Source organism: Myotis brandtii, unplaced genomic scaffold (assembly GCF_000412655.1).
Source record: "Myotis brandtii unplaced genomic scaffold, ASM41265v1 scaffold40, whole genome shotgun sequence".
In the NCBI taxonomy this organism is placed as follows: domain Eukaryota; kingdom Metazoa; phylum Chordata; class Mammalia; order Chiroptera; family Vespertilionidae; genus Myotis; species Myotis brandtii.
Genome location: NW_005365372.1, coordinates 468,282 through 493,442, shown reverse-complemented (window position 1 = coordinate 493,442; position 25,161 = coordinate 468,282). Strand labels below are relative to the sequence as shown.

Here is a 25,161-nt window from a genome sequence, read left to right as displayed (position 1 = left end):
CTTAATAAATGAATTCGGCAATGTAGCAGGATACAAAATCAACACCCAGCAGTCTATGGTTTTTCTATACACCAATAATGAATTCATAGAAAGAGAAACTAAAAAAAAACAGTCCCACTTATCATTGCAACAAAAAATTAAGATACCTAGGAATAAATTTAACCAAGGAGATAAAGGACCTGTACTCAGAAAATTTCAGGACGCTGAAAAAAGAGATAGAGGAAGACATAAACAAATGGAAGAATATACCCTGTTCATTGGTTGGTAGAATCAACATCATTAAAATGTCCATATTACCCAAAAAATTTTATAGATTCAATGCAATCCCCATTAAAATACCAATGGCATACTTCAAAGACCTAGAACAAACTCTCCAAAAATTCATCTGGAATAAAAAAAAGATCCTGAATAGCTGCATCAATCTTGAGGAAGAAGAACAATGTTGGAGGGTTCACAATACCAGATATCAAGCTATACTACAAAGCCACTGTGGCACAAGAACACATATAGACCAGTGGAACAGAACAGAGAACCCAGAAATCAACACTAGCCATTATGCTCCATTAATATTTGACAAAGGAGGCAAGAGCATACAATGGAAACAAGACAGTCTCTTCAATAAATGGTGTTGGGAAAATTGAACAGATACATGCAAAAAAAATGAAACTAGACCGCCAACTTACACCATACACAAAAATAAACTCAAAATGGATAAAGGACGTAAATGTTTCTATTTTTAATTTTATCAGTTTTGCTTTGTGTATTTTGAAGATCTGTTGTTAGAGGAACATACACAATTAGATTGTTACATCCTTTTGGTGATCTGACCCTTTATTCATTATGGTATAACCCTCTCTATTCCTTGTACTATCCTTTGTTTTATATTCTAATTTGTCTGAAACTAATATATATACTTCCATTTTGAATACTCTGTCATAGTATATAATTTTCTAACATTTTTGCTTTAAAATTATGTGTTTATATATAAAAATACACACCCAGTGTATGAAATTCATACACAGGTAGGATCCCTAAGCCTGGCCAGCGATCAGGGCAGATCGGGGCCTTCCGGCTGCCAGCTGGCACCTTCCTTCCAGCTGCTGGCCTGGGCCTCTCTTCGTTCTGCTCCACCCCTTGGTGGTCAGGGCACATCATAGCGAGCGATCGAACTCCTGGTCTCCCGATCGAACTCTCGTGGGGACAATTTGCATATTAGCCTTTTATATATATATGAGTTTCTTATATACAGAATATAGTTGGGTTTTAAAATTTTAATATTACAATACCTCTTTCAATTTATGTATCTAGACCACTTTCTTTTAATGTAATTACTAGTAATCCTGGATTTAGGCATACCATTTTATTAGTTGTTTTCTGTTTGTCCTTCTAAGTTTTTGTTCTGTTTTTCCTTTTCCATCTTAGTTCGGATTATTTGAATAGTTTTAGAATGTTTTAATTCATTAGCTTTTGGACTACATTTCTTTGCATGTTTTTGAAATGGTTGCTTAATTTATGTATTGTACTTCTAGTTCATTGTAGCCATTCTATCAAATTTTATGTCCCCAGGATAGACACAGAGATAAGAAATTCCTTAATTTCATCTCACTGCACTATAAGTTTCTGGGGGACAGTGAACAAAATTTCACCTTTTTAATTTTCCATCTTCAAGAACAATGTCTGGGATATAGAGTTGCAAAGTTTTACCTCCACTTCTATTTCCTGAAAAAGTTAGCATATATTTAATATTATTTCTTCCTTGTTTTATATAATTCAATAGTTTAGTAATTTGGGCTTGGAGATTTTTTCAAAGGAAGGGTTTTAATTGCAAATTCAATTTCATTAACAGATATAAAGTGCTCAATTCTTGTTATTTATTCTCAAAGAAGCATTGGTAATTCTGTCTTTCAAATAATATGTCCATTTCTTTTAGTTTGTTTAATTTGTAGGTATAAATTTAATAGACTATAAATATATTTTTTAATATCTGTTTAGTCTGTGGTGATACCTTCTCCCTCATTACTGATAATGGTAATTTGTGTCACCTCTCTTTTCTGTTGTAAAGTCTTTTCTTAAAAATCTAGCTTTTGGTTTCATTGCATTTATTTATTATTTCTGTATTCTGTTTCATTTACTTCTGTTCTTATTTTCTCATTTTGCTTGTTTTTGTTTTAATTTTGCATTAAGTTTATTGGGGTGACATTGGTTAATAAAATTATATAGGTTTTAGGTGTACAATTATACAATACATTATCTGCATATTGTATTTTGTGTTCACTCACAACATAAAGTCAGGTTTCCTCCCATCATCATTTTAGCTCCCTTTACCCTCTTCTACCTCTCCCCACCTCCCTTTCCCTCTGGTAATCACCAAAGTGTTGTCTGCGTCTACATGAGTTTTATTTTTATTTTTATTGTTTTGGTTTTAATTTACTCTTCCAGTAATAGTTCATTTTGGTGAAGCTCACATAATAAATTTTCAAACTTTCTCTTTTTCTAAGATGTCTTTAATGCTCTAAATTAACTTGTATGCACTGATTTAACTGCATTCCACATATTCTGATTTGTTGCAAATTCATTTTCACGGACTACAAAGTGCTTCTTAATTTCCCTTGGGGGCTCTCCTCTGACCCATTGGTTACTTACAAGTATGTTATTTAGTTTCTAATTATCTGGAGATATCCCAGATATCTTTATTTTGTTGATTTTTAGTTTAATCCCTGTTATGATCAGGGGACATCCCTGATGTGATTTCAATTTTTAAACTTTCAATAGTTTGTTTTATGACCCCAAATATAGTTCCTGTTGATCAATTATATGTACATGAATAATGTGCACCTTACTCCTTTTGAGTGGAGTGTACTAGTCAATTATGTTGAGTATGTTGAGAGTATTGTTCAAGTCTTAAGCAGTTATTGATTTTCTCTCTACTTGTTCTAGTAATTACTGAGAGAAGATGTTAAAATCTCTGAATATAATTTTATAATTAGTCTGTTTCTGATTTCTGTTTTATCAGGTTTTGCTTTAAATATTTTAGAGCTGTTATAGGTTCCTAAATACTTAGTATTTTTATGTTCTCTTAATGAACTGATTCCTTTATTAATATGAATGAACTTCTTTATTTCTGATATTTTTTTCTCTGAAATCTTTATCAGATATTAGAGTGGTCGGCTTTTAAAAAACATATTTTTATTGATTTCCGAGAGGAAGGGAGAAGGAGAGAGATAGAAACATCAATGATGAGAGAGAATCATTGATTGACTGCCTCCTGCAGATCCCCTACTGGAGATCAAGCCCAAAACTGAGTCATGTGCCCTGACCAGGAATAGAACCCTGACCTCCTGGTTCATAGGTTGAAGCTCAAGATCTGAGCCACCCTGGCTGGGCTGGTCAGCTTTTTTGATTATTGTTTCATGATATATTGTTTTTCATTTGTTTAACTTATCTATTTCTTTATATTTAAAACTAGAGGCCCAGTGCATGAATTCATGCACCAGTGGGGTCCCTCGGCCTGGCCTGCGGGATCGGGCCAAAACCAGCTCTCCGACATCCCCCGAGGGGTCCCATATTGCAAGAGGGCACAGGCCAGGGGGGACCCCCCGGTGCATGATCAGGGCCGGGGAGGGACGTGGGAGGTTGGCCAGCCGGAGAGAGACTGCAGGAGGGCTCCAAGGTGTGTCCAGCCCGTTTTGCTCAGTCCCAATCCCAATCGGCTGGACTTCAGCAGCAAGCTAACCTACAGGTCAGAGTGTCTGCCCCCTGGTGGTCAGTGCACATCATAGCAAGCAGTTGAGGGGCCTTACCATATCATTAGCATATTACACTTTGATTGGTTGAACTGACAACCAAATGACCAGACACTTAGCATATTAGGCTTTTATTATATAGGATGGGTTACTTGTAGATATTGTATAGAAAAGTCCAATGTGACAATATCTGCCTTTTAATTAGTATATTTACACTATTTTGCAATTAATATGGTTGGGTTTAAACCTACAATTTTGTTGTTTTCTACTTGTCTTATTAGTTCTTTGTTTCCTCTTTTCCTTTTTTACTATTTGGAGTTAATTAAATATTTTATAACTTTATTTTATTTTACTGGTTAGCTCATTACTATTTTGTCATTGTATTTTAGTAGTTGTTTTAGTGACCATGGTATACATTTTTTAAAATATATTTTTGTTGATTTCAGAGAGAAAGGAAGAGAGAGTGAGAGATAGAAACATCAATAATGAGAGAGAATCATTGATCGGCTGCCTCCTGCAGGCCCCCACTGGGTATTGAGCCTGCAACTTGGGCATGTGCCCTGACTGGGAATGGAACCCTGACCTCCTGGTTCACAGGTCAATGCTCAACCACTAAGCTATGCCAGCCAGGCATAGTATACATTTTTAACTTATTGTCAAGACAATTTACCATGACATTTTATATACTACCTTACAGTAACAGAAGAATCTTAAAATAGTATACTTTTATTTCTCTTCTACTAGCCTTTGTGCTATTGTTATTATGCATTTTGTTTTTACTTGTTATAATACACTCAATAAATTTTTACTTTAAAATGACACCTGAAAGTGAATTTTTTAAATTAAAACATCATTCATATTTATCTACATATTTATTATTTCCAATGCTCTTAATTCCATTGTGTACATGCAAATTTCAATTTCGTATCATTTTTCTTCTGCTTGACAGATTTTCTTGAACATTTTTGGTAATGTATATCTGCTGGCAATGTATTTTTTTCCTTTTGTGTGAGTAAGAAAGTCTTTATTTTGTTTTGCCTTTTTGGTATAGTTTTCGAGTTTAACAATATTTTTTCCAGTATATTAAAAATAGTGCTCCATTGTCTTCTAGGTTGCATTGTTTTCATTGAGATGCCTCCTATCATTCTAATGTTTATTTCCCTGTACATAAGATTCCTCTACGTCACTTTGGCTGCTTTTAAGATTTCGTTTTTTCCTGGATTTCAGCAATGAGATTATGAAACGTCATGGAAACATTTATTCTGCTTTTTTTTTCTCTTGGAATTTGTTGAGCTCCTTAAATATGTGGGTTTATAATTTTCATCAAATTTGGAAAAATTTTTAGCTATATTATTACACTTCTAACCTTCTAGGACTCAAAAACATGTACGTTATGTTGAAGAAGGTCCCAGAACTCACTCTTGCTCTTTAGTTTTTCCCCATATTTTTCATTTTGGACAATTTCTGCTTGTATGTATTCAAGTTCACAAACGTTTTCTTCTGCTGTGGGTAATCTGCTGTCAAAACCACCCACTGTATTTGTCATTTCATATACTGTGCTTTTTCTCTGGAATTTCAATTTAGGTCTTTTAATAAATCTTCCATTTTGTACCTCATCATGTTGTTGCTTTCTTCTACTTTCTTGAACATAAAGAATATAGTTATAATAGCTATTTCAACATTATTCTCTACTAATTCTGTACTAGTCTATTATTATTCATTCTGTTTTTATAATTGTTTTTTCACCATACTGTGGACTGTATTTCACTATTTGCATGCTTGATTTTTTCATTTATTTGCAGATAATATAAACTTTATTGCTGCATACCGGATGATTTTTTTATTCTTTAACTACTTGTGGGCTTTGTTCTGAGATATATTTAAAGTTATTTGGAATAGTTAGATTCTTTGGAGGTTTGCTTTTGTAAACCAAAATTGCCTTTAGTTTAGGGTTAATTTGCCACATTACTGAGGCAATACCCTTCTGAGGAGCTTCTTAGATATTCCATGAAATATAAGGTTTTCCAATTTGGTTATTAGGAATATGAAATATTTCTATTCCTGGTCCTATGTGACCTCTGAGAAATGTTTGCCTGATTATTTCTAGTGGATCTTTCCCTGTCCTCAATAGTTTACTCACACATTAGCACTAATAATTATTCAGCCAAAAACTTGAGGGATCCCTCTACAAATTCCCAGAATTCTCTCAATGTGTAGTTTTCTGCCATGAGTTTTTTCTTCTTCGATACACTGTCCCTCAAATTCTAGCCATCCAGTACTCCCTGAAATCTAAACTCTGGCTCTTCAACTCAGAGTCTTTCAGGATGAGTTCCCTTTTCCCTTGGTTATGGTCTGGAAACTTTCTCCAGGTTGTCAGTGGAACAATCACAGGACTCATCTTAGTTGTTTCACTTCTTTCAGGATTTATGGTCCTGTGCTGCCTTTTGAAAAATAGCTGAAATCCATTATTTCATATATATTTTTATTAATTTTTCTTTGTAGATATTTAAGATGACAGGATAAATTCTATTAGTTACTTCATCATGGCTGTAAACAGAAATTCAGGTAGCCTTTTGGAATGATGGAGTGGGAGCACTACATTAAAAGTCAGAACACCTCCACTCCTATTAAATTTCACTACTTGCTAGTCTTATGACCCTAAGAGAAATAATTGATATCTTGGTACTCAGTTTCATCTAGAAGATGGGCTATAAAACCTCTCCTGCTCTTCTTCACATAATGAATTATATTCTTGGTAAACTATAATGTTCTATGTGAAAGCTATTTTGGTTAATAGTTAATATTTTTATAACCAACTGATAAATCTTACAAGGAATAATATACACCAAGCCATCCCCACATCATCTTATATAATATAAGCACAGTATGCAAATTGTCCCCTTAGGAGTTCTTCCGGGAGTTCAACCAAGGTGAGTGGCAGCCAGGGGAAAGGAGGGAGGCCCTGGCTGGTGGCAGGTGGCTGGAGGAAGGGAGGGAAGCCCTGACCAGTGGCAGGGATGAGGGGAAGAGAGGGAGGCCCTGGCTGACTGCAGGTGGCTGGGGGAAGGGAGGGAGTACCCGGCCGGCTGCCACCAGCCACTAGAGACCCTACCAGTGGATGAATTTCGTGCACTGGGCCTCTAGTTTATAATAAACCTCAAATGAAGAAATTATTTATTATAATTATAATCGTGTAAAAAGAGACTAATCTTTTCTTTTTCTTCTTTTTTATTGTTTAAAGTTTTACATATGTCTCCTTTTTCCCTGATTGATGCCCCCCCCGGCCACTTCCACCCCTGAGAGCAAGCCCCCACCACCCCAGTGTCTGTGTCCATTAGTTATGCTAATATGCATGCATACAAGTCCTTTGGTTGATCAAGAACCTCTTCCTCCCCTGCCATTTGTGTCTGGATCTATTTTTGTTCACCAGTTTATGTTGATCATTATATTCCACATCTGAGTGAGATCATGTGATATTTATCTTTCTCCAACTGGCTTATTTCGCTGAGCATAATGCTCTCCAGTCCCATCCATGCTGTTGTAAAGGGTAAAAGTTCCTTCTTTTTTATGAGTCCCTTCTAGGTAATAAGAACTTGATCTTTTAAAAATTTGGAGAATACAAAAATTAAGCATAACACCAATGAGTATCATGCCCATGTATGCAGATGCCTCCTCATAATTTTTAATGTAAGTTTAATATTAAAAATAACAGTATAGCATATTAAAGTAGGAGGATTCTCTTATTAAAAACTAAGTTATTTAACTGTGTTTTATTATCCAAAGTTTAATTCAGCAGAGAATAATGAACTGACCCTATTAGGGGAAGTCATCAGAAGATATGACCACCACTTAACCCAGGAGCTAGACCCTGGCAATTGGAAGCTCCTCATCCTCCCTTCTGTCATTAGAATGTGCATTTTGTTTACATTCCTCGATATTAGAAACTGCTTCAAGGATACAGCTTTGAGATAGAAATATTGCATTGAGACTATTTAGAGTAGGTAGATGACTGAATCCAGTTAAGGCCACCCAAGGCAAGCTTAGAAAGTAAATCCCCTTGTTTTTGAAGACTGCCATCTCCAAATCTGGAGTGATCAGCCTTTCTTCTGTCTTTCCCTGCCATCTGCACACAGGAGCCAGTTTCTCATTATACCTGAGGAACTCCAGACATGGTCTGTGAAGCAACAATTGGTGAGCCGACCAAGAGAAAGAAGAAATGGGCTTTGGGAAAGAAGCACCTCTGGGACAAATCCCACATTGGCCATTGACATCTATGTGGGGAGGGATGGCCCACATAACAGGTGCTTGTGGGCTGCTATGCCCCTGTTGGGACACCACAAAAACACAAGTTGCTTGAAGGCATTTGTTTGAGGAACAAACACTGTGGCGAAGAAGGAAAACAAACGATTGCCACAGTGGGTTAGCCTCTACTGTGGACATTTCAGCTGGTCACTGGTGCCCAAGTAGAGGCTAAAATTCAAGTTAGAAAGTTGAAAAAAGATCTGAGATTAGAGGACATGTGGTTATTCACTACTATGCTAGCTTCAGGACTGGCAGCTAAAGTGGAAGAGTGAGGTAATAAGTTTGAGACCTTAGAGTGATATTTTGCAAAAAACAGGAGAACAAAAAATGCTATAGGTTAAGATCCAGAAAGTTTTTGAGAAAGCCGGATTAGAACTAAGAGATGGGATCTAGGAGTTAAAAACTCTGGAAAAGTGGTTAAATGAAGAGGAGGATGTTATGATGATTGATTGAGTGAAGAGATAAACTGCCCCATGCCATCAGATTCCTAATACAAAGGAAATTTTAAAATAACAATTATTCCCAAAATGCTTAGGACAAACCTTACATTATTTTTCTGTTCTTTGAAGTTGAAAGTTTTATCATGTTTTTAAAATGTAAACATCCCAGCAGATAACCAAAACATTGTCCACAGAGACTGAAGAATAAAAGGCTTTTAAAAAATACAAATTGCAGTAGCCAACACTTATATAAAAGAGCTAAACTTTTTTTGTGTTTTGTTTGCTTTTGTTTTTACAAAACTATTAGAAATAATGATAAAAGAAAGTGACTGTATATAAAAAGTAGGATACGTGTTTCTGGTAGAAGGTACAAGGAATAGAGATGTATTTCAATTGAAGGGGAAAAGATAATTTTATTCTAAAATAAAATTATTGTTCCAGAATAAGAAAGGAGAAAAATAGAACAAATCCTAATTAGATATAACAAGTTGAGCCAACCAAGAGAAAGAAGAAATGGGCTTTGGGAAAAGAATCACCTCTGGGACAAATCCCACATTGGATTTATAGAAAAGGATTCTTCAAAAGTAATTTTATGTGTGATCAAGCTAAGATTGAAATGTATTTAGTTTAAAAAGAAAAAAGGAGACTTTTAATATCAAGTTACACTAGTACAAAATAAGAATTTGGTTTTCTCTCTTTTAAAAAGACAAGGATTTCTTAGATTATTGGTCTTCTTTTAATAAGAAATTATAAACAAAGGTTTTTCTTTACCTTAAATGATAGCTGCCTAAAACCAGAGTACGTGTTTTGTTTCCATTAAGTCTTTGACTACTTAAGAAAACTGAGTCTTCTCTTTTAAAAGAGCTAAGTTCATTTTACAACTATGTAACTTTGAATAAGTTAAATTTTATGGAAAGCAATCTATAATAATAAAAGCATAATATGCTAATTAGACCAGAAGTCCTTCTGAAGACCTTCAGGATGAAGCCAGGGCTGTGAGGGAAGCCCGGGTCCTGGGTGCCAGAGGGAAGCCAGTGCCAGCAGCCAGGGGAAGGAAGGCCTACTCTTGCATGAATTTTGTGCATCGGGCTTCTAGTCTCATATATAAGTAATGTTAAATTTCCTATTGGGTATATTTATATGAAATTCTTTAAAAACAGCTATGTCCTGGTATAAAGTTATCAGTCATAATTTTTACATATATATTGAAACATAGCTAGACTTACTTGTCAATTGAATCATTTTTGTTTGTGTATGTGAACTTTCATCAGATATTTAACCAATACCATTTTTAAGTCTTGTCATTTGCAGACACTAATTGGTTTACCTGATGCTTTTGCAAAAGTGTTCCTACAAAGGTGCTTCGGTTTCCAAGAGATTGATGGAAAGACTCTGACAAGTACGTGTTTCTTATAACAGATCCATTTGCTTTCATCTGGAAGGGACAATAATGAATCTTTCAAGTGTTTCCCAAGGCTAACTGCACAGCCCGAAAATATGTCATGGGCTATAGCTCTTTTATATATCCGTTTGTGTTGCCTGCAGCAGTTCATATTTTTAAAGAGCCTTTTTTTTTCTTCAGTCCCTGAAGAGTCTCTGAAACTTGCCCCTGTTTCTTCTACACTGTATAGTAAAATTGTACCATTACATTGATGATATAATGTTAACATGTGAAGACTTGCTTCTTCTGCTGGACACTAAAGGTTTTGCTGGAACATCTGTGAGGTAAAAGATGGGTGACGAACCCACAGAAAATTCAACGCCCAAGTACCACCTTAAGGTTTTGGGACTCCACTAGTCAGATAAGATGTGTTTTGTCCCAGAAGCTGTGTTGGATAAAGCTCAAACTTACCCAACCCTTAAGGCTGTGAAAGAGATGCAAGCCTTTTGTAGTGACTTTGCAGTTGTGAAATACTCTTATTCCCATCCTGGTACAGTGTCTCTGTCCTTTATGATACTTGGTTAAAAACGGGTGAGGGATATATGGACTGGGGATCAGAGCGACAAGCCACCTTTGAGAAGGCAAAAATACTTGTGAAGCAGATTGAAGCTCTAAGCATGTTCCAAACAATGTTATGCTTTAAGTTAGATGTGTCTGAGATTCCAAAATGTATGGATGCTGTGGCAGGACAAAAGAAGGGGAAGAATGCCTGTAGAAAGGGGACGAAAACCAATATACCCCCATAGAGCAATAGGAACTAGCAGTGTACACAGCACTTCTCCAGGTGTCAAGTCTCAGAACAGAATGAACCATAGCAGCCAATGTGCTGAAATCAGAACTCTTTGGTTAGTAATCGCTCATGAGCCCTGGTCTTGAACCTTTTGCACTGACAGTAGGCTGTTCTAAAGAGATTAACCCTATGGGTTGGACAAAGGCAAACCCAGGGATGGATGACCATGAATAAACCCTGTAGGGTCAGGATATTTTGGTCCTCCTGCAAGAGTCTGGAGTAATCCTTACTATTTTCTATGTCCTGGCTCATAAATCACTGACACCCATGGCAAGTTTCTAATTTTAAAAAAGTCCTATAAAATAAAATGGTCTTGGACATTTTTGAAAGTTTTGTGCTCATACCTGATGAATCGGTTAATGTGTCATCTTTATTAAATCACATAAAAACACAAGTGAACACCCTGAGTGAGCTGAATCCCACCCTAAGGAACTTAGAAAATCAATGGTTCAAATAATAGGCTCTTCATTGAAAAAAAAAGTGTTTTCTCTTGTATGTGCCTGTATTATTGATAAGGCATCTGCCTTTAATGCAGCCAGATATCCACCAAATGAGCCACCTACATGTTAATAAATCCCCATGATGAACACTCAGGATACATTCCAAAAGGCATCAAATTTTGGGGGAGATCATCAGAACACAGGGCTGACACTTGACTCTCGATCTGGACTTGGCAATTAAAGTATCTTCACCCCTTTCTCTATTTTGAATGTACATTTTGCTTGCCTTCGAGCTCACTAAAGCTGCTCCCGGGATACATTTTTGAAACATAAATGTTATATTGAGGCTATCTGGACTGGGTACAACGATTGAACCCTGTTAAGGCCTCTATATAAACTTCTAAGATTCTGACAGGCAGGTGCAGAAATATCAGTCATCAAATCTAGTAATCTTACAGCCAGCCAAGATAACCATACTAAGTAAAGTTTCTGTTTGTTAAACCTACCCCCTTCCAATCTGAAAAGGTCTGCCTCTTTTTTTTCTTTCCCTGACTTCCTTAGTGTGGGGATTGGGGCTGGCGAGGTTTCAGATTACACCTGAGAAGCTCCCAGCCAAATTTATGAAGCAACAACACTTTGAACTTAATGAAAAAAATGTTTTGGTGTTATACTTTTATTTTTCAGAGCACCACCTTTATTTGTGAATTAGGTGAAACATGAAACACAAGAGATCAGATTGTTCTCAAGCTAAGAACAAAGTTTTTACTTGAAAAACAAATGAACAAATTCAGAAAGACAAATAACTATAAATCATATGCTAAGTTCAAATAAAACATCAGAATAACTGTACATCAAAAACAAACAAATTGCTTGAACCTTGTTCTTTCAAAAATAACATACAGGAGGAGAAGTCAGGGTGGTTTTGGGAACTGAACTTAATAAAATGTTAAGATGTGTAAAAGAACTGTCATTTGACCCAGCAATCCCACTTCTGGGAATATTACCTAAGAATTCCCAAACACCAATCAGAAGGAATATGTGCACCCCTATGTTCATAGCAGTGTTATTTACAATATCTAAAATCTGGAAACAGCCCAAGTGCCCATCAGCAGATTTAGTGGACAAAAATGTCATGGTACATTTACCCAACGGAATAACAGGTGGCTGTAAAAGGGAAGAATTCTTACCCTTTGCAACAGAATAGATAGTATTATGCTAAGTGAAATAAGCCAGTTAGGGAAAGACAAGTATCACATGATCTCATTTATATGTGGAATCAAATGAACAAAATAGGTCCAGAGACATGGATGCATGGAACAGACTAACAGATCTCAGAGAGGTAGAGCTGGAGGCGAGGGAAAGAGATTAACCAAAGAACATTTATGCATATATGCATAGCCCATGGACACAGGTGATAGTGTGATGAAGGCCTGGGGTGGGGTAGGGATTGAGTGGAGGGGAGCAAAGGCGGGGGGGAGAAAGATATCTGTAATACTGTCAACAATAAAAAAGAATTGCTATAGTAAATATGTTCCCAGAAGCTGTCACTTTAATCTGTCATTTATATTTCATTATTCTTTTAAAAAAAACACCAAACAGTTCTATTTACCTTCTTTTATAATTAACTTGCCACAATTAGCTGATATTGCAAAAAAATATATGTTCGGCATCTTTTAAACATGAAGTTCGAGTAACAGACATAGTGTATAGTCTAATACTATGAAAGGGTATTCATTGTTTATTTATTGGGCTATAATTACTGAAATTCATTGCCCACATCTCTTATCTTCCATTTTAGATATATAATACGCTTCTGTCACTTACGTGGAAATATGAAACAGGAAATTTTAACCATCTATCATAAGAGTTTCTCAGAGCACAAAGAAATTGTACACTGACCTCATTTAAAAAATACTTAAAATTCGATGTAATTAGTAATAGTTTTCAGCAACATAAAAGCTCTCTCTCTCTCTCTCTCTATATATATATATATATATAGTGAGATGAGCAAAAATTATGACAATTTTATGTATACATTTTCCATATGAATATATAAAAAAATATACATCTACAGGCATAATTTCTGTACTACATGTTTAATGTCTAAATTCAAAGAGAATTAAGGTTTGCTAAAAAAGCATTATCAAGTTAATATGCTAGATCTCAGATTGTTTCATCAATTATAATTTATTAATTTTTATCACAAGGTGGTAATATGTTAAAACAATAAAATACCTTTAAACTATAAATACCTTAACTTACACTCAGATATCAAAACTCAGGTTATAACAAAATTTTCAAAAAAACCCACAGTTTCAAACATAATTAGTTGAACAACAGAAGCATAAACAGAGTCTCAAATGGATGATTGATTTCCTGTTGCCTCAGCTCTCTTTCATACAAACAATCCCACATGCACACTCATACAGAATATGTGACAACTAATGCTAATGATCAGTGACATATAGCATCTTCTGATGAACTAAATAGTACCTTGATCCATACGTATTGGTTGCCTAATTTGTGTATCTTTTTATGTTTCTGGCCCCAAGCAAATTGTGCAAGTAAATCACTTCTATCTTTTACAAGTTAGTTAAAGTGTTTCCATTGCCATAAGCTTTTACCACTAACATCTAGCAATTCACATTTTTGGTTAATACCTTTAAAATGTCGGTTGCATTTTAATTTACTGTAGTGAGGGGAGGTTAAAGAGGGTAAAGGAGATAAAATATATAGTGACAAAAGGAAACAAATCTTTGGGTGGTGAGCACATACAGATGATGTATTATGGGCTTGTACACTTGAAACATATAATTTTATTAACTAATCTTACCCCAGTAAGTTTAATTTTTAATTTTTTTTCTAAAAATGGTAAAGCCATATTTCCTTTTAGATCTATTTTTATTGATTTCAGAGAGGAAGGGAGAGGCAGAGAGACAGAAACATCAATGATGAGAGAGAATCATTGATCGGCTACCTCCGGCATGACCCATACCAAGGATTGAGCCTGCAGTCCAAGCATGTGTCCTGACCAGGGATCTAACCGTGACCTCCTGGTTCATAGGTTGACACTCAACCACTGAGCCACACTGGTCTGGCTAAAGCCATATTTATTCACTTAAGCTAGATACTCTTTTAGCTTTTTGTGAATCAGAATGCGTAGTCCATGTTAGACTTAAGGGTCGTTTTACCTGGGAGCAAAGAGATAGACTATTTTATTCTTTTATACCTTTTATTCCTGATTTTACTTCAAAAGTCTGAAAAACTTAGGGGGGGAAATGTGTACTCCTGTTCTTTGGGGATTAGAGAAAGATTCCCCAAAGCACACCATTTAGTGGTAGGTAGGTAACTATATAGAAACGCACATACATATATAGTGTTGAAACAATATACACACATGTTGAAACAATGTACACACATGAAATAATGGAAGCTTAAAGTTATCCCCTCAAGTACTTTCAATATACTAAGAAAGTGCTTAATGACTCAAAAATCTCATGGAGCACAACCCAAATCTGATAGCAACAGGTAAAAACCCTTCTTTCTTTTTTTTGAAAGAAGAAAACAAAAACCCAAAACAATATCCTTCCTATACTGCCAAAGACATATCTTTGGGTCTCTTTTGAGGAACTCAGCCTTAGTGTACTCAATTAATTTCATCCTATGTCTTTTAACCAGTTATACTTTAATGCATTTTTTTAAAAAAGAAAGATGTGTTGTCTTTATACCTGGTGGAAAGGCTCTGTGTGTGAATGAATGCATGAATATTATGGGTTTTTATTTATCAGTGAAATAAAAATCTCAAATTAAAAAAAAATGTTGTAAATATGCAGACCTCTGAAAACATGTTCTTGGACCTCTAGGGGTCTGCAGACCTTAGATTGGGAGACACTGCCCTATGTGAAGCCTGTGATATTAAGATATAAAACATATATATGTTTATTGTCAAATCATAAACATATATATCTTTGAAGAATGGGATTACTATTGACCCCTAATGTTTTTTGTGTTTACTGCATTTCTCCTGCCTAGTCATATTTCTCATATGAGACACAAAGGGAGAGGTTGTTACTCAACTAACGTGCTTTTGGGTATTTCATTACAACTGTATTTCTTGATGTTAATCAAACCAGATTTGAGCACAGGGTTTAATCATGACCACTTTCAGCAATTATTATTTTACTGCTACAATTTCAATTAGGTAACCTGATAACCATTTGTAAAAATATTATCAAGTTTACTAGAAACTACAGATTTACTTGTGAATATTGAGAACACATGTTGCTCCAATACACTTTACAGTAATGAGAAAGAGAAAAACATTTTGCTAAATAAACCTTCACTTTCCAAGTCACAGTTTTAAAAAAACAACCAATATACAGATGGATCACCACAGATATTTTGATGGTTTATTCACTTAAATTTATTTCTTAAGCATATGTTACATTCATAGCATCATTAATGTACTATGTTACGGATGTAAGTCTTAAACAAGAGAGTCAAAAGAACAAAGATTTTTCTCAATAGTGTCTTTATTAATTGTCTTTAAAATTGAAAGTTAGAAAATGGGCAATGAGTAGTAGGGATGGTAGTTATGATACTGCTTCCTGAAAAAAAAAGCTTAATACTATTTTGAGGGCTTTACCTGCACTTAATACTTTTTTATCTTTCAATTACAGTTTACATTCAATATTATTTTGTATTAGTTTCAGGTGTACAGCATAATGGTTAGAAAATCATGTATTTTACAAAGTAACTCCCCCCCCCACACACACACACACTGTTTCCAGTATCCACCTGACAGCATGCATAGTTATTACAATATTATTGACTGTATTCCCCAGACTGTACTCTACATTCCATTGACTATTTTGTAACTACTAATTTGTACTTCTCAATCTCTTCACCTTTTTCACCCAGTCCCTCTTTTATTAATGACATTTGCTTTTATCACAAAATGGATTTAATAACTTCTTAAATTTAATTAATAAATGGAATCATTGAATTTTTAAAGTAGGAATATCCTTAGATATTATAAAGATTGTGCACTCATTTCACAGTTGAATAAACTGAGGGCCAGAGATTTGAAGTAACATGATTCAGAACTTGTTTTATGAAAAATGTCTACTGTATATATTATAAGCTCTGTAATGTCTAATTCACTTTGTCCAACACCTAGCATGTTATACAATACAGATTTACTAAATAAGTGCTTTTGAAAATGATGATACTTAGATATTAACTAAAGGACAATCCGGACTATCTTAGTTTGCTAGGACTGCTGTAACAAAGTACCACAAACTGGGTACCTTAAACAGAAATTTATTGTCTAACAGTTCTAAGGATAGAAGTCTGGAATCAAGGAGTTGGTAAGGTTGGTTCCTTCTGAGGTCTGTGAGAGAAATATCTGTTCTAGGACTCTTATCTTGTAAATTATTATCTTCATGGTCACATAACATTTTCCCTGTATGTGTGCCTATATCCAAATTTCCTCCTTTAATAAAGACACCAGACATATTGAATTAGCAGCCTACTATACTCCAGCATGATCTATCTTAATTTAAATAATTACATCTACAATGGCCCTATTTCAAAAAAAGGGTCAGCTTCTGAGATATTGGGGGTTTGGACTTCAACAAATTAATTTAGGGGACACAATTCATCTCATAACATTGACTAATTGTTTATTTCTATAAAATATTGTAGACTGGCTTTATTATCCAAAAAGGACATCAATTCCTGTACTTCCCTTCCCCCACCCCAGTCCCGAACCCACTCTTTATCCCATGATATCTATATCCTAATTCCTGAAACCTGTGAATATGTTAATTTCCATGGCAAAAGTTAATTAAGGATACAGGAGGAATTAAGGTTGCTAATTAGCTGACCTTGAAATAAGGAGATTATCTTAGATTATTTGAGTGGGCCCAATATTATCACAAGGATCCTTAAATGTAGACACTAGAGGTAGAATATTAAGTGTCAGAATGATGTGATGTGAGAAATTTTATTAACCAGTGTCACACCAATAAGCTTAATAATAATAATAAAAGATTTGATCAGCCATTGCTAGCTTTGAAGATAAAAGGCAGCCATAAGCCAAGGAATTTGGGTAGTCTCTAAAAACTGGAAAAAGTAAGGAAATAGATTTTTCCCTAGAGCTGCCTCCACAAAGGAAAGCCTTGTTGACACCTTGATTTTAACCCAGTGAGACCTAATTCAGACCTTTAACCACCAGAACTGTGAGATAATACATGAGTTGTATAACCCACTATGCTTGTGGTAATTTGTTACAGCAACAAATATAAAATTAATAGAGCTCCTCTTGAAGCTATTAGTGACAGTGACCTCAATATATACATGTATACACTGAGTGGCCAGATTATTATGACCATCTGACATGTGTAGGCAAATTAGCTATAATTTTGCGCTGAAGTTGCTAGAGGGCCAGAACATTATAAATAGATAAATAGGAAAGCAGGTTGTTTACCACAACAGAAATGATTTTTTTCTGAAGATATGGGTAAACAATGCGGTTTAACAGCCTTTGAACATGGAATATATATATGGCTTTTTTCTAGATAAGTATCTTTTTGAATAGTTTTCTTACCTAGGATACAGGTATTACAAACTAGATCCTGAAATATCTCCAAATATTGCCAAGAGATCAGAGGAAGACTAAAATGTATAGTTATGCCCAGCTTAATGACAAGATAAGTGGAGAAATGCCTCATTAGGAGATTTCAACATTGTGCAAACATTATAGAGTACTCTTACACAAATCTAGATGGTATGATGATATAGCCTACTACACACCTAGGCTATATGGTATAGCCTATTGCTCTAAAGGGGAGAAAAACATAATTTTCTCTTTACCTTTCTGGCTTCCTGGCTAAGACCCCCCATCAACATGATAGGATGAACTTGATCAGCAACGATACTTAGGTATGTTGTGCTATTCAGACGTTGTTCCACACGAATTAAAGGGCCCAAATCATGCCAGGAAAACATGCCCCAAACCATAACACTGCCCCCACCAGCTTGAAGGGTTGTACTCATGCATGTGGGGTGCATGCTTTCATGCTGTTTCCGCCAAATTCTCACTCTGCCATCTGCATGATGCAACTGGAAACATGATTCATCGGACCACATGACTTTTTTCCAATGCTCGACTGTCCAATCCTTGTGTTCCTGTGCGAATTGGAGATGTTTTATCTTGGTAACTGCAGACAGCAAAGGTGCTTGAACAGGCCTTCGACTTCCATATCCCATAAGATGCAGTGTACGGCTAATTTGCCTACAAATGTCAGGTGGTTATAATATTCTGGCCACTCAGTGTATACTCTTCTGTAACACTCTTTTGACAAGTCAAATAATTTGGATAAATATCATTTCAATGGTAAAGCCATCACTATCATATTTCCTTATACATGTGAAAATGGACAAAAGGAAATTCAGAGTTTTTTCTATGACTACCAACTCTTAGAATTCAAAGCTGTACAAGAAGACATATTTCACTTTACATCAGTTCCCCTCAGATTTTAATGTGTATATGAATCACTTGGGGATCTTATTAAAATTCAGATTCTGATTCAGTAGCTCTTGGGAGGGGCCAGAGATTTTGCAATTCTAGAAGTCCCCCAGGTAATCATGTTGCTAATCCAAGGAATACACTTTGTGTAGCAAGTATTTAATAAATAAAGATGTATCAAACACTACCAGAAAAATAAATTTGTTTGACATCACAATGCTGAGATTAAGAAAAAAGTTTCTCTCTACATTAAGTACTACTATCTGGAAAAATAAAAAAGAACTGAAACTGATCTTTAGCATATTTTATGTATTAATTGATGCTAAAAGTAAGCCTACTAGTATAGGTTCTAAACAAAATGCCTGACTATTAATTCATTAATTTACATACATATTCAAAAATAACTTCATGCTGTCTAAGAATAGTGGGGATGAGTCAAGTCTGAGGAGACTTCAACACAACACATATTTGGTCTATGAAAGGGCAAAGCTCTTTGGAGAATGGGTCTCATAACTACTTTCCTAAACCACATAGCTATTTCATCCTCATACACCATAGGTAGACTAAGCTAACCAAGCAAGAAAGTATAATATATATAAAGAAATATGTTAAAACAATATATTAGTGGAGTAGAAAACTTATATCATAATTTGTTTGTTCACAAAACACAATCCAGAAATGCTTTCACCATTGCTTGGCACTTGACAGTAGGAATGAATAGTGTATGAGTCTATCTATATGCTTTCTACCAATGAAGCCAGTGGAGGTCAACACAATGATCCTTTTCTCTTAAACGACAGTCTTTTTATTAAAATTTGTTATCTCCACTGAGACAGAAAAAATGTCATTGGTTTTAGAGACTCAGAAAGAGAGAAGTTAGGGAGAAACACACACACATGAACATACACACTTTTTAAAAATTATAAAGGAGAGAAGCCTCATTCTAGCTCTCCAACCTTTAACCTAATAGTTAAGAGTTCAACCTCTGTTTTAAAGTCCTTCCCTGGCACTTACTACTTGTATGAACTTGGGCAAGCACCATGTGCAAATGCTTATATACATGAGAAAAGTGTCTATAGGGGCATATAAGTAACATGTTTGCATGGATGTTATAAGAACTTTAAAAAATTGTCCCCAACTCCAAAGGAAGTGAGGCTAAGAAAATGTTTTGCAAAAATTTTGCCACTCTGACAAATAACATGTTTAAAGATTCTAAGGCTGGCTGGAGAATATTATGCTAAGTAAAATAAGCCAGTCAGGGAAAGATCAAGTATCACATGATCTCACTCATATGTGGAATCTAAAGAGCAAAATAAACTGATAATAAAATAGAACCAGAGACATTGAAGCATGCAAAAGACTGACATTTACCAAAGGAAAGGGAGGGGGGAGATGATATTAACCAAAGAACTTATATGCATATATGCATAACCCATGGATACAGACAATAGTGTGATGAAGGCTGGGCAGTGGGAGGGTGCAGGCTAGAAGGGGTCAATGGGGGAAAATGGGAAATCTGTAATACTTTCAACAATAAAAACAAATTTTCAAAAAAGATTCTAAGGATCAACCCAATTGACATAGTTCTAAAACAGAAGACCAAGAAAGTAGGACAGCTCCTCTTCTGAATTTCTTTACAGATGTAAAGTATATAGCATTCAATTGACACAGTATAATCTCATTTATTCATTTGCCATGTATCTAGATCTCTGGTTAACCCAGACAATTTTGCTACTAGCTAGCATAAGAATGACTCTGTTTTCAAAGCTAGGTTTCAATTTGTTGCCTTAAGATTTTATGTAGACTAGAAAGATCTCGGGGTGTCAGTGAAAGCTTCTGAATTTACTTAACCTCACCAGATCCGTTTTTATGTAGAATATATCTCTCCAAAATTTTTACTGTTTACTTCCAAACCAGTATGCCTAGATATAATGTACTCAATGGAAGTATATTAAGACACATTCAAATTCATATTTAGGTAAATGGTTCCACTGCAAAATAAAAATGAACAACTCAACTATTTTTTTATCCTGTTGTAGATTAACACTATATGAAAATATAATTCCTTCTGGAAGTACAATATAAATTTAAAAGCATAGTTAAATATTTTTAACAACACATTTTATATACAATTTCATGCCATCTTTTTTCAACCAAGACTAACAGGGGGTATTTTAATAAAATACCTAAAAAGGAATGTATGTATACACCATTTGGTAAAGGTCAGAAATGACTGATTTTTTTAGAAATAGCATCGGTTTCATGGAAAACATTATGGTATAAAACACACACACACACACACACACACACACACTCATTATGCTGGGTCTCCAGAGATTTAGATCCTCACCAAAGCTCTGCCAAAAAAAAGTCATTACATATTAACTTGGTCAAGTATAGCTTGGTGATTAAAAGTCAAATAGACCTACTTATGTTTGCATCCTGTGACATTTTGTAACTATGTGGTTCCAGCAAAGGCAACTACTTTGAGCCTTTTCCCCCCCTCATTTGTAAAATGGAAAACCATACCAGAAACTATCTCCTATGAATATTGTGAAGTTTAAATGTGACAACATATATAAAGTTGTCAGCACAATTTCTGGCACTAAATTCTTAATACACATTAGCACTCATTAATGCTGGTAAGGCACTTCACTGTTCTGGGCTTCAGTTTCTTATGTAAAATGGGGAAATTGTCTTATCATTAGAAAATCTCTATCAACTCAACTTACAACTTAAATGAGCAATCCCAATGTCATTCTCTCATTCAGAAAGGAATTGTAAAATAAACCCTACAAATACAAACACTACATTCTTATATTTTTTTCATATATTACTTTAAGCTCTCTAAAGTAAGGAGCACATTTCTAAGCGTTATATTCTATCTGGAGTGTCCTACCTTTGAACAGTGTTATCTGTTGGTCTACATGTAAATGTCTAGGTAATTCTTATTAATTACTATGCAAGCTGGCTACAACCTAAAACACTTTGGCGGGATTCATATAATGTAGGTAATAAGAGAAAAAAATCAGAGAGAAAGAATTTTTTACTTATAGTAAATAACATTCATAGTTAGTTCACTTACAATAAACTATAACAAATGATTTTCAAATTTACATGTTCTAATACCCTTCTGGACTCCTTTTCATCCATGTTCCTTCCTGGACCACAAACCTTGATGTAATATTGGGATGGTGCCTCCAAGTGAAGCAGCATTCAAAGTAAAATATATTTTAAAATCTCTATTTTAAACAATAGTCATGCATTCTCTCAAATAAAACAGCTCTGTGGAACAAACAATGCAGTTTGAAACCCAAGGGGTAGAAAAATTGACAACTGATACGTTATATAATAGCAACCATTGCAATGAATAGCTCTGGTTCAAGAGACATACAAATGAGAACTATAAGTGATAGTATAAAGCAGCAGTGGTAAAATATATTGCAATAAAAAGAGTGAATAATTACTAGATTTTAATATAAGATACATAATGCAATGTCATATAAAAGAAATCTAGAAAAAATAAAAAAGTCTTAGTATTTTTATAACTGAAAAAATTATAGAGAGAACCATTTCTGGGATAATGATCCTTTGGTTTTGTTTATATGGACAGAACATATTTGGAGGCCGCCCACTATTATAAAGCTATCAGATATTAAAGTGTGTATACATATTTTGTCTCAATTCCCAAGCAATGGGGAACAAAAACCATATATGGCTGCAGATATTTCAAATACTCATCTAGATCCAGGTGCTGTGGGCAGAAGATAAAGAAGTAGATAGCGTAGTCTCAACCCTTAATAAGGCCTTTAAAATGCAGTTGAGGAGTCTAGTCTAACACACATACACATACACACAAGTACATTAGAAGAAAATAAAGCAAACAGAAAGTTACAAATGTAAGAAATGATGTAAAAGTTCTAGAAAAGTTGAGCTTAATAAGGGTTGGGTTTGACTTGGAAGGTACTTTTGGAGAAGTGTAACTTGAGATAAGCTTCCTAAGTGGGTAAATGTGAATAAGCAGAAGAGAGGGCATCCTAGGTGAAGAGAGTGGTAGTGGTGTAAGGAGCAAAATTCTAGAGGTAGACTGTTTAGGGGACATTAAGGACAGTCATGCAGTGAAGAATAAAGTAAAATAAGGTACCTCTGTTACAATGAAACCAGATTATAAAGCCATTTTCAATCCAAGTGGAATTGGGCTTGAAAAATAGATTATAGAGAACCAATATTATTTTGGTGAAGAAAAATGACTTGATGAAAGAAGTGTTCACGGACACTTAGTCTGGCAGGAATTTGGGGCACAAGGGAAGGATAACTAGGAAGCTCTTGATGTGACTGGATGGGTGTTGATAAGAGAAAAATGGTAGCAGAAGTCTTTCAAAGGAAAATTCACCAGGACTTGATAACCCCTTAACTATGAGAAATGAAGAAAAATCCAAATTTTGCTGTGAAATACTCAAGACTTCATGATCAAAGAGTAGAGCAAAATTAACACTACTGTGCAATTTATCCACCAAGGACAGGCAGGCAGGTTGTTTCTCACAGTTTCTGAGTAATGTAGCCTCTCCCAATGAAGGGGAGTTGGACGTGGTCTCTCAAAATAGGATTTGCCATTGGTGGTTCTAGCAGAGACACAGAGGAAGAAGAAAGAAGGACTTAGCACCAAACCTGAAACAGAGACCAAGGCTTTATAAGAGATAGTTCCAAAAAGAAAAACAAAAGACAAGAAAGAAAAATGTCTTAGAATTTTGAGTCTCCAAAATGGACCTCACCCTGATTCTCTCCAAAGAGTTTAAGTTTCACAATCACTGAGTGGCACTCCAAATCAGAATTCCTTGAAGAATAAAAGTTTGATTCACTTGAATAATTAGTGTTTCTTTTTCTCCAAATTGTTTCTCATCTCAGTAGTTTCTATTCCACAAATACCTCTCTGAATTTTTTGCATTATTCCAAACCTGTTATCTGTAGATTAAGAATTTGTCTTCTTAAATTCATCAGGCCCATTTGGGGTCTGGGTATACTCAGTAAGCCAGTTTTAAAAGTAACTGGCAGATTTCTCTTCAACTGGCACTTGTAACATCACAGGGCCAACCCCTAACCCTCCCCTTATTCTGCCCAGGCAGAGCTAAACCCCACCCCCTCCAGCGAAATGGAAAAAGCGCTTGCGCATACTCCAAGCCTATTCTCCTCGCCAAGAACTGCCCCCTCCAAGTTGTTAGTGCGCAGGCGCAGCACCCTCGGTGCGTTTGAGTGGGGTTATGAGAAATCTACTGTCCAGTGAAATCTAGAAGTGATAGAATTCACCCCCACCACCACCACCACTCCTTTCTTCTGAGGCAGAGGCGCCACTTCTTCCTATTCCGGGGCCAGAAGCTCATCCCCAAAGTCGCCTTATCTCGGAGCAAAATCCTTTGCTTTCTGGCAGTGCCCACTGTATCGCTATTCTCAGCTCATTTGGAACCTCAAGCTGCCTTCAGCCTTCGCTCAGGAAATAGAGGCAGTTAGCTCCCCCAAACCCGCACCAGTTTGTTGTCAGCCTCATTAGGCCTCTGAACCTACAGTCCCCCCACTGGGCAGAGCATTAACTAGGTGCCTTGTTTGCCCTCCTTCGCCCTTCACACCCACCCAATCTGGGTGCTTACCTCGGGCGTGATGCAGTCACGGGAGGGATCAAGGATCCCAGATCAGGCCACTGTTGGGGCCGGCGGATTCAGCGAGATTTTTCCTGGGTCTCCACTGCCTCTTCACACAATGAAATCAGCGTGTCCGATCATCAATTCTCATCATGATCGTGACGTCACAAAAGACAGCGGCCAATGGGAGCCCGAGATCAGCTCCGGACAGTCCCTGGCCCCAGCCCAGACCCAGGAGTAGGGAGGGGGAGTGGAGATGGCTGCTTGCAGTGGAGCTGCCTCTTCCCTGCACCTCTGAGCAGAGTGCAAGGCTAGGCCTCTCTGTACCTCTCCCTTCCTGAATAGCTGTGAACGCCCAGCATCCCTGTAGTTATATGCTAGCCATTTGAGCAGGTGCTGTCTGGTCTTACAACTTGAGATTCACTTTCAGCAGAATTATTGAAAGCTGCCAAAATCAAATGAACACATATAGAAATTATAGTCTGTTGTGGTCAATGTTCAATTGACAGTTATATAGTCAGTATTCCTAAAGTCAAGGAAGTGTTCATCGAGCCTTTGAATTTGTCAATAAGTGATAGCGCACTGTTTTATGTGACCTATTGACTATGACTACTGAAGCAAGAAATTAAAATTATGGATTATGTTCACCTAAACTCAATCTCTGTTCTCCCAGAAGTTACTTGTGTCATCACCATTGCACCATTACAGAAAAAAAAAAAACACAAACTCAAGCCATATGTTACATCCTTTAACACTCATTTGATACACTCCCAAAATTTGTTGGATGTAATGAGAGATATAGAATGTATTGGTCCTCTGCTATTTTAGAATTTGCAACATT

The 25,161-nt window shown here is 35.8% G+C and overlaps 1 protein-coding gene across 1 annotated transcript in view; it reads right to left on the bottom strand.

Annotated features, from left to right (window-relative positions):
* Positions 1–24,415, bottom strand: part of HDX (highly divergent homeobox) — a 139,041-nt gene extending 114,626 nt beyond the window's left edge. The window contains exon 1 of the mRNA XM_005873233.2: positions 24,330–24,415. The gene's annotated coding sequence lies outside the window, so the exon portion shown is untranslated. The remainder of the gene's footprint in view (positions 1–24,329) is intronic.
* Positions 24,416–25,161: the final 746 nt, after the last annotated feature.